This window comes from Procambarus clarkii, chromosome 8 (genome assembly GCF_040958095.1).
Source record: "Procambarus clarkii isolate CNS0578487 chromosome 8, FALCON_Pclarkii_2.0, whole genome shotgun sequence".
In the NCBI taxonomy this organism is placed as follows: domain Eukaryota; kingdom Metazoa; phylum Arthropoda; class Malacostraca; order Decapoda; family Cambaridae; genus Procambarus; species Procambarus clarkii.
In genome coordinates, this window is record NC_091157.1 from 45,780,349 (window position 1) to 45,791,901 (window position 11,553).

Below are 11,553 nucleotides of genomic sequence, written 5' to 3' on the forward strand. Positions count from 1 at the left end.
ACAGGGTTACCACTAGAGGGTGCTCGTGTGGCCCAACCAAGCAGCCCTGACCTCGTATGATAGCAACAGGTGCTACTTCCGTTCTGCATCTCTGCTACAGAGTCCATGACCATGATCGCTGTTTGGGTTGTGATGCCAAGAAAATCCAAAACGGGGGGTCCTCATAAAGCTGCGTGCGTGTGCGTGTAAGCTGACTCACGCGCGTGTCATGGGGTTGAGTGTGCGGGCGCGCGAAGCTGGATCAGTCGCCTTGTGATCGCCGCCATGGACGGGTGGCCCTGTGTCGCGCGCCGCCTCGACCCTTCCGCGCGTGGCGGACTCTCAATTAACCCGTCTTGCTAATTACCCTCACGTTTACTCCCGTCGTTCTTGAGAGGGACTCTTGAGTGCACGGAGCCTTCTGGCGTGCAAAACAACTCACAAACTATTGTTCTTTATCTACATAATTTGATTGTACACCGGAGAACGAGTGATATAGGAATTCAAATAGAGGGAAAGTACATTTTAATCGCAGTTATGGATGGTAACGCACTCTGTGACGAGCCTGAAGTGTCCACTTGGATGAGTGTCCGCTCTACTGAGGGCCTTGAGTTGTTACTTGAGTATGTCAACAGGTACTGAGGATAGCAAAGGTGAGATCATAGATCCTGGTGGTAATGTTTCTCTCTTTCTCTCTCTCTCTCTCTCTCTCTCTCTCTCTCTCTCTCTCTCTCTCTCTCTCTCTCTCTCTCTCTCTCTCTCTCTCTCTCTCTCTCTCTCTCTCTCTCTCTCTCTATTTCAATCGGGTTTAAAAATCTTAATGAATAAGTATTTGCATTTTATAAAGTTCAAAGGCTTTAATTTATAAAATGTTTGTGCTTTTATAATTGACTTGGCTGTCAAAAGTTAAATTCATTAATAATTTAATAAGAAAAATGAATAATAATAACCTAGCATTGATCATTTAATTATAAATTGAATACTGTCCATTTAAGAATGGCAAGGCCTATTCTTACATGATGAAAAAGTGGACTAAATTTAAATAGTTTACAATATATATAGACTTTGAGACATAGAAGACATGAGATATAACAAATATCATAAAGAAGTAAGCAATAAGATGCATTCAAATTGAAAAATAACTATTAAACTCTATACAATTACAGTGTCTAAGGCTTTCGGGTAACGTGGAAAAGTGCAGGCAGTCTAGCTGTCTTTTCACTCTTTTCTCTTTATATATTGTGTTACTCTGGTCAGTTTACTGAATCTTTTCTATGTATTCAACTTTTGCGATCTTTATTATTATCTTTAGAAATTTATAAATGTATGCATGTCAATTGGCTTTGGTCTGTAGTTAAGCGCCTCCTGCATATTTTTTTCTCTTATATATAGGCGCTAAATTGTCGGCTTTTAGGCTGCCTGACAACTCTCCACTGTCAGTCGATGTATTATATATATATATATATATATATATATATATATATATATATATATATATATATATATATATATATATATATATATATATATATTGTTGGATGTATTTTGAATAATGCCCCTGCAGCTCTTCTTTGCACCTGTGGACAACTTCTGTTGTGTTCTATTGCCTTGGTTACAGCCAGCTTTACCATCCTGTGTTTTGCAACATTTATTGACACTTCTACTCAATATTTTGTATCTAGTGGTCATGTCTCCCTCATTTCTTCTCTCTTCCAGTTACGTGATGTTTAAATCTTTCAGCCTTTGCTCGAAATTCAACTCACTAAATTCTTTCCAGATTCGTTGTTTGTTTAATGAGATATAGTTTACATGTTGATAATGAATGTTCAAGAATATATCTGAGATGTGTAGTAGACAAAGACATGAACTATTCTTTGTTAAGATTTACGAAGACAGTTCTTATGTTGTTGTTGTTTAAGATTCAGTCACTCGGAACACAAGTTCCAAGTAGTACGGGCTATGGTGAGCCCGTTGTGGACCTTTTGACAGTTCTTATGTTTAACAACTTTGCATATGCTGCTGATGATGTGCAGATGAGGTTTGTGATGTTGCTGACACCGTCATTCCCTGTCTCCAGGATGGCTTCTCTCCCATCTACCAGCCACCATGTTCCTAGCACTTTGATTCATTACCTTGCACTTGCTTGAGTTAAACTCTTGTTGTCACTTCTTGGATAGGTCTTAAAGTTTCACCAGGCCAGCGTGCTGGTCTTGCAGTCTTGCACAGTTTTGTGTGTCCTGTTTTACGCAACATCAACATGCATTGAAAAAAAGAAGTCTGTTGACCAGACCGCATACTAGAAAGTGAAGGGACGACGACGTTTCGGTCCGTCCTGGGGCCAGATTCACGAAAGCACTTACGCATGCACTTACGAACGTGTACATCTTTCCTCAACCTTTTGACGGCTTTGGTTACATTTATTAAACAGTTTACAAGCATGAAAACTTCCCAATGAACTGTTGTTATTGTTATAAACAGCCTCCTGGTGCTTTGGAGCTCATTAACTGTTTAATAATTGAAAAACAAAGTCGCCAAAGATTGAGAATAGATGTACAGGTTCGTAAGTGCTTGCGTAACTGCTTTCGTGAATCTGGCTCCTGGATCATTCTCAAGTCGATGAGAAATCATCGTCGATGAGTCGATCATCGACTTGAGAATATTCCAGGACGGACTGAAACGTCGTCGTCCCTTCACTTTCTAGTGTGTAATCTGGTCAACAGACTTCAGCCACGTTATTGTGACTCATCGCCTGCAAGAAGTCTGTTCTCTGTGTGTGAGATTTTTCAAACAAATGAAAACAAGAAAGACTCTAGTACTGACCTCTGTACAAGTGTTTTTGCCTCTGCTTCTCACAACTGGAAAAACGAAGCTTCGAAGCTTGCTTCGAAGTTGAATCTTCGAAGCAAGATACAAATACACACAAACAATTAGATATTATAAAGAAGATAAGTTATTGCATATTAATGTCGAAGATATCCAGAAGGATATCAACAGAGGATAACGAGTCTGCAGTAATACAGACTCATTAAGAGGTAAGATAATTATCAGAATGTACTAAGGAGTACTAAGGATGTACTAAGGATAGGACGAAGGATGGAAATGGTGTCCAACCACTTGGACGGTCGAGGATTAAACGCCGACCTGCACAAAGCGAGGCCATCGCTCTACCGTTCATGCCAATACAAAGAAAGAAATAACCACAATATGACACGGAAGATTTTCTCGTTAATCAAATCATCATAATAACAACAGCCATTACGGAACAATGCAATATCCGCGTGTGTGTAGCAGACGTTGTCTAGCAGGCAGATAGACAGGAAGATCAACAGGGAGGCAGATAGACAGGAAGGCAGATAGACAGGAAGATCAACAGGAAGGCAGATAGACAGGAAGATCAACAGGGAGGCAGATAGACAGAAAAATCAACAAGAAGGCAGATAGACAGGAAGATCAACAGGAAGGCAGGTAGACAGGAAGATCAACAGGAGGGCAAATAGACAGGAAGATGAACAGGAAGGCAGATAGACAGGAAGATCAACAGGAAGGCAGATAGACAGGAAAATCAACAGGAAGACACCCATGCAGGAAGATCAACAGAAAAACAGAAAGAGCGACAGGAAGGGAAGGAGATAGGAGAGAGATCTCGTATTTCAAACCTATTACTGATGTCGAAAAAGTCGTCGTCGTTGTTGTAAGAGATAAAAATACCAACCCCACACGCCGAGTAAAACAAGAGAAGTGCGGATATGTTGGCTCCACTGCCCCCCACCCCACCTAACCTCTTGGCAATATCTTTCAGGGGAATGCTATCCTAATTGACTATTATGAAGGTATACGATACTCGTGCTCCTTGTGGTCTTATCACGTGCCCTCCACGAACATTCATCTCCCTGGTGTCCACCACCATCATTCACCCAAGTGATAAGGGGGCAGCAATACACTGAAAAAAGAATTGATATCCTGTTGCCCAGACCACATACTAGAAAATGAAGGGACGACGACGACGTTTCGGTTCGTCCTGGACCATTCTCAAGTCGATTGTGTACTTGAGAATGATTATTTGTATTGCTTATCGTTTCTAATTGATAAATATATATATATATATATATATATATATATATATATATATATATATATATATATATATATATATATATATATATATATATACATATATTTATAATCTTGGAATTACATAGGATCGTGATTATTTCTTAGAGATGTGAAGGGCATTGAGAGTAAGGGTGTAATAGGAGAGAGGAGAATGCAATGTGAGAAAGAAAGGCGTGAAGGAGAGCCTAAGGGCAGACTTGGTGAGGCGGAGGTGGGAGAGAGAGAGGCGGAGGTGGGAGAGAGAGAGGCGGAGGTGGGAGAGAGAGAGGCGGAGGTGGGAGAGAGAGAGGCGGAGGTGGGAGAGAGAGAGGCGGAGGTGGGAGAGAGAGAGGCGGAGGTGGGAGAGAGAGAGGCGGAGGTGGGAGAGAGGCGGAGGTGGGAGAGAGAGAGGCGGAGGTGGGAGAGAGAGAGGCGGAAGAGAACAAAAAGAAAGGGGGGGGGTAATAAAGAGGGATAGAGGATGGGACGTCTATTCCTAACGTCCCTACCCGGGAGGAGGAGAGGCCAGAACATGAAACAAATGGACTTAGCTATTCACTCTTGATAATTACTTGAGACCAGTTAATTTATAATTATTAATCTCTTCAGCTTGTTGATGGTTAATTCCCAGATCTTAATTATTCTGGCACTTAAAGGATAACGCAAAAACCATCAAGGGAACTCCAGACGATTTTCTCAGAATAAATAAAGGGAAAATTTAACTATAAAAGATCAAATAACACTCCAACACAGAGTTTAGTTATAAAATAAATAATATCCCATTCTAAATCCCTAACGAAGCAAGAGGTCACACGAGTGATCCATCAACAAACAGAACTCAGAAATAAATACTTTGAACCTTCTGCAACAAGGAAGAGAGAAAAGAACAAACCATCACCACTACCAAAGAGCCAAAGCTCAACCCCCGCAAGCACAATTAGGTGAGTACTATAGAGCACACGAGAACAAGGAGTCAACTCCTTGCCCTTAGGCACTCCCCACGCTGCTACCGTCCATAACCACACTAACTACTATTGCAACTCTAACAGCAAAGTTACCATGAGGCTCCAACTCTTGGCCACAAGCTCTTGGGTACCATGGGAAACAGCCTAGTGGTACTGGACACTTTATCACTAACAGATACAGAGATCTTAACCCAACACTTGAGGAGAGAGAGAGAGAGAGAGAGAGAAGGGAGAGTCTTTAAGGAGGTCGAGAGAGACCTAGAGGGAGGGAGATAAGAGGCTTGAGTGATGAGAGAGGGTTGTCTACAGCTACTCTTACTAGATAACTTGACCTGACCTAGTAGTAGTACCAGACATCCATCAGTCTCAGGAGACTATATGGAGTTGCGCTTTGGTTGTCGGTCTGGAGTGGCCTCTCCAGGGCGCAAAGCCAGGGTAGGTTGATACTGTGGGAGGGGGGAGGGAGAAGCTGTCACCCATGCAGCAGGTACACAGCCCCCTTGACCTGACCTGATGGACAGATAAGGCCACATACCAGTCAGTTGAGTCGTGTTTAATCCTTGTCAAACACAGCTGCGTGACACCGTCTTGTTGAAATGGGACACGATTGGTGGAGAATTGAATGATGGATAAGAGACAGAGATAACACGATAACACTATGGGGAAATATGACTTCGAGACCTGTTATTGGATGATCTGTTTCGTACACTTCTTGAGCACAGTTTACATATATGTTAACATTTAGAATGAGTTATACCTGCAAATTCAAAGCAATATAACTTATATCAGTAAGTATTATTCCCCATTAGTGAATCATGTTTTACGATGAGGTAAGAAAAAAGAATTGTTTTGAATTTAGTTTTTTAGAACGTCTGAAAGACTGAACCGTTCCCCAAGTCCCTAGATAGTCCATGGGGGTTCCCGATAGCACCATGCCACAGTGTACTCGTTTGAATGGTGCCGATGTTGACTCTCCCATGCTGGAAACGTACCCCACAGTAATCACTGTACAAAGTTACGTTAAGATAGCCCCCCAAGCATCCGGCCTCCAGCCTCGAAGAGGAAGATAGACAGACATCCAATTTTATAGACAGAGATGTGCCCATAATCCCTGATATAGAGACAACCATCTGTATACTGATACCTGGTCGTTCAGCACACATAGATGGTCTCACACCCTTAAGGCTGGTGGGAGAATGTTTAACTACTCAACTCCCCCGTGTCCACCACGTACACACAGCTTCCCTTACATAGTTATTATAGTGCGCAAAGTTACAAAAATTACTATCTAAACAGGAGAATGGGTTGTCTACTCTGCCTCTCTCCTCCCTCATTCTCCTCTCACACTTTCTGGTTTCTCCTCCTCTCTCACTCTGCTCTTATTTCCTCGCTCTCGTCATTCCCTTCGGTAATCGCAGAAACACCTTCAGCTCCGGCGTCTTTATCGCTTTTCTTGCAATTTAATCTTGGAAAATGACAAAGTAAGACCCGATACATCTCCCGATATTGATATTTTAGCTCATCCTGACAATGGAAGTATGTATGTATGGCCGTATTACCGTGGATTGGTCCGGCTCCCGTGATTTGGTCTCTGTCACACTTCCTGCTTAACATTCTGGCCGGATAGACTGTCCCCAAACGTACAAAACACGTTCTATTAGTTGAGATGATGGGATACGCCCTTCGATCGACATGACTTTTTAAACCGATTTCCTTTTCAACTGAATCTTATTAACTTTGGTAACTTCGACGTTTGTTGTGGTAACTCACAGCATCCTTTTATCCCAGATGACTGGACGCTCCATCCTCTCCCAGACGTCATTCATTGGATTGTACAAATAAACGAATGATTCATTTTATCGCAAGAGTTCTGTGCTTGGAGAATGAAGTACGGATTGTTTTGGAAGAGAGAGAGAGAGAGAGAGAGAGAGAGAGAGAGAGAGAGAGAGAGAGAGAGAGAGAGAGAGAGAGAGAGAGAGAGAGAGAGAGAGAGAGAGAGAGAGAGAGACTCATATTATAAAATATTTATTTATATTTATTTATTAACACATTATATTTACAGTGCTTCAACACTAGTTTTGTAAAACTGTTGAAATTATAGCTGCTTCGGCACGTATTACCATGATATTTTACCCACGACAATCAGAATGAAGTTTCAGCGTGAAAAATGTGCATGTTTTGTGGAAATAAGTTGAGCATCAGTGTCAGAGATACTCGAAGGTTATGCTCCACAGTAAGCCAGGCCTGGTGTTTAGTTTTCAAGTTTAACAACACCAAAAAACCTTTATCACATAGTTAAGTACTCGGGAGTATCAGTAAATACCTCTTAACAACGCCAGTTTTAGAACACAACTTGGTCACGTGTATCTTTTTCCAGCAGAGTCATTCACCAACTCTTTGTAGTCGTCTTGTATGTGTCTGGAAGACGGTGCACTCTAGCAGTGAAAGGATTTCTCATCAATCCACCTGGCTCACTTCTGGGAAATAAGACAGCAATTCCATCCACAAGGAAGAGAGATCTGTTGCATCAGTTGCAGTGATCAGAATGTTTTTTTTTTACTCTCTCTCTCTCTGTCTGTCTGTCTCTGTCTCTGTCTCTGTCTCTGTCTCTGTCTCTGTCTGTCTCTCTCTGTCTCTCTCTGTCTCTGTCTCTGTCTGTCTGTCTGTCTGTCTCTCTCTCTCTCTCTCTCTCTCTCTCTCTCTCTCTCTCTCTCTCTCTCTCTCTCTCTCTCTCTCTCTCTCTCTCTCTCTCTCTCTCTCTCTCTCTCTCTCTCTGGACATAAATGAGATCTTGGCTCGGTACCGATATGACTCTTTCACCTAAACAAAAAGTTGTTGAAGCCACGTAAATCCTCAACTCTAAGGCCAGATGCGACTAGACGACAGGATATGGACAGCTGGACCTCACTTCCCTGTACTCACTGATAGCTAAACACAAATAGGTCAACACAAACATGATCTAATATTATTTCCCCTTTTAGAACTTTTACTAGACACCATAAATGTTTACATAATAAAATCCCTTTTATTCCGTACCCCAGATGCTCTCAAGAAGAAGGTAAATCTGTTTAGGGATTTTGAATCCGTAGAGGATTATCAAGTTCAAATTTATGTGGTGGAGTGAACAGTGGGAAGTTGCAAGGTTGAGCCCAGAAATAGTCTTATGTAATTTTTCCTTTCTCGATATTGTAAGAGTTTAGAGATAATTTAGAATAGTATAATATCACTAAATAGTATATTATCACTTACACTAATCTAGAATAATGTGAGTATCTAGCACACATACACACACACACACACACACACGCACACACACACACACACACACACACACACACACACACACACACACACACACACACACACACACACACACACACACACACACAGAAACAGATAACCGATTTATATAGAAACATATAAAATACACAGAGGGATTGACAAAGTGGAAATAGACGAAATGTTCACACTGAATACTAACAGAACGAGGGGACATGGGTGGAAGCTGGAAACTCAGATGAGTCACAGGGATGTTAGCAAGTTTTCTTTTAGCGTGAGAGTAGTGGAAAAATGTAATGAACTTTAGGAGCAGGTTGTGGAAGTTTTAGTTTAGTTCATTTATTATGCACCCCATACCCATCTTATGGGCGGTAGTGGAAAGGGTTACAGAGGCACATAATGGGCTCAGGGACTGAACCCCACAATTCATTTAGCTAAGCAAGTTACAATCTTGATGAGCTAGTTACAAAATTCAATATATGTCGTCACATCAACAATGGGTTCGAGATCGACCTCAAGTACAGGTTCTAAATTAAGCAACTGACATATGTCGAGAGCTAGTGTCAAAAGGAAGCAAACACTATTCATAATTTTAAAACTAGATAGATATTCTAGGGAAATAGGACAGGAGTCAGTGCTATAAACAACTGATGGCAAGAAAGGCGGGAACAAAGAGTCAATGCTCGATCCTGTAGACACTAAGTCGTAAGTACAAATAGGTGAGTACACACATACACACACACACACACACACACACACACACACACACACACACACACACACACACACACACACACACACACACACACACACACACACACACACTCACACACACATGTAATAAAGATAGGGGTAGGAAGCAGGAGACAAGGTATCAAGGTATGATACAAGGTATCATTTAGGAGATGAAATACTTCAAGAGTCAGAGAGAGAGAAAAACCTGGGGGTTGATATCACGCCAGACCTGTCCCCTGAAGCTCATATCAAGGAGGATAACATCAGCAGCATATGCCAGGTTGGCTAAAATAAGAACGGCCTTTAGAAACTTGTGTAAGGAATCTTTCAGAACATTATATACCACATATGTCAGACCAATCCTGGAGTATGCGGCTCCAGCATGGAGTCCATATCTAGTCAAGCATAAGACTAAACTGGAAAAGGTTCAAAGGTTTGCCACCAGATTAGTACCCGAGCTGAGAGGTATGAGCTACGAGGAGAGACTACGGGAATTAAACCTCACTTCGTTGGAAGACAGAAGAGTTAGGGGGGACATGATCACCACATTCAAGATTCTCAAGGGAATCGACAGGGTAGATAAAGACAAGCTATTTAACACAAGGGGCACACGCACTAGGGGACACAGGTGGAAACTGAGTGCCCAAATGAGCCACAGAGATATTAGAAAGAACTTTTTTAGTGTCAGAGTGGTTGACAAATGGAATGCATTAGGAAGTAATGTGGTGGAGGCTGACTCCATACACAGTTTGAAATGTAGATATGATAGAGCCCAGTAGGCTCAGGAATCTGTACACCAGTTAATTGACGGTTGAGAGGCGGGACCAAACAGCCAGAGCTCAACCCCCCCCGCAAGCAAAACTAGGCGAATACAACTAGGTGAATACACACACACAGTGTAGGTGAAGCACAAAACATTCACGACACGATGTATTTAAAAAAAAATACACTAGTATCGTACTGTGCTCTTCTGCAACACAATGCTCACTTGGACAATTTTCTGCAACTCGACTTCAGTCGGAGAATCTGTTTTTCTGTTAAGCTAATTTCCGTTGTTTCAGTTTTTCTGATTGAGAAGTAGCGCAGTATTTTATATATCTTTATTTTGTAAGACTGCTCATGTCAGAATTTTTTTATGTCAGTATAGTTACTAAGGCATAGTTCACAGGATTATATATTGGAGGCATAGTTCATTATATATTGGAGGCATAGTTCATTATATATTGGAGGTATAGTTCATTATATATTGGAGGCATAGTTCATTATATATTGGAGGTATAGTTCATTATATATTGGAGGTATAGTTCATTATATATTGGAGGCATAGTTCATTATATATTGGAGGCAAAGCGTTAAATTAATTTTCTATACACGCACTCAATCAAATTAGAACCCAACCACTTGAGCTGGTCGGTAGAGCGCCGGTCTCGCTTCGTGCAGGTTCGGCGTTCAATCCCAGACCGTCCAAGTGGTTGGGTACCATCCCTTCCCTCCTCCCCTCCTCGTCCCATCCCTTCCCTCCTCCCCTCCTCGTCCCATCCTTATCCTGACCCTTCCAAGGGCTATATAGTCGTAATGGCTTGGCGCTTTCTCCTGATAGGTCCCCCCCCCTTCAATCAAATTAGTGCATTTCTAATGCATTCTTCACCTGATACTTGATTGATGGAGACAGCCGACAGAAGCAACCCATTTAAAAGCAACAGAATAGACAAGTTATTAAATGATCAAATCCACAAGGGCCGTGACGAGGATTCGAACCTGCGTCCGGGAGCATCCCAGACTCTGCCTTAATCGACTGAGCTATTTGCTCAGATGCACTCATTTGATGCATGACGTTAGTGTGATCTCTGTGTGTAAAGACAAGTTATTACTAAAAGGCCATCACAGTTCTGCTAAAATGCTCACTTTTCCAGTTATCGACTTTCACAATGCAGTGTTATTAACACTCACAGTACACCGTTATTAACAGCGTAATGTCATAAAGCTCAACACGGTATGACATTAACCCGGAGTTTCATCGTTGGCAACAGGTGGCCCCAGGGTCAACAACAAGCAAAACTTCATTGCAATCCCCCACTACTTTGCTCTAATCTGTTGCACTGACTCCTTTATTGGGGCTATTTTCCATTCACTGGGATAATTGTCTTCTGTCATGATGCCATCTTTGTCAACACATTATATTATTAGAGTTGCAGGATAACAAAAAATAATTTTAAATCATACAGTTAAGACATGAAAGTTTGAGAGGCTTGAGTCATTAAGTCGCAGCTAAGACCTTGTTTGAGTCACTAATCCCGAGGAATCCTCTCTGGTGGCGGATTACTAGACTGTAGCTAGTCGCATTTAGTCAAAATGTTGGTATTAAATCCTCCAGGCAGATCATCTTTGAATTTCAAGATAAAAATATTGAATGTGGATGTAACATTTAATCTCCCAATTTTGAAGTAACTAATAATACATATTATTATAGGGTCTCCGGCTTACCCCAAAAGGTTCGACATTG

The 11,553-nt window shown here is 41.6% G+C and overlaps 1 protein-coding gene across 1 annotated transcript in view; it reads left to right on the forward strand.

The window, feature by feature from the left end:
• Window positions 1–263: 263 nt before the first annotated feature.
• The window catches only part of LOC123759654 (rhodopsin), a 45,730-nt gene continuing 34,440 nt past the window's right edge, over window positions 264–11,553 (forward strand). Inside the window, exon 1 of the mRNA XM_045744856.2 lies at window positions 264–632. The gene's annotated coding sequence lies outside the window, so the exon portion shown is untranslated. The remainder of the gene's footprint in view (window positions 633–11,553) is intronic.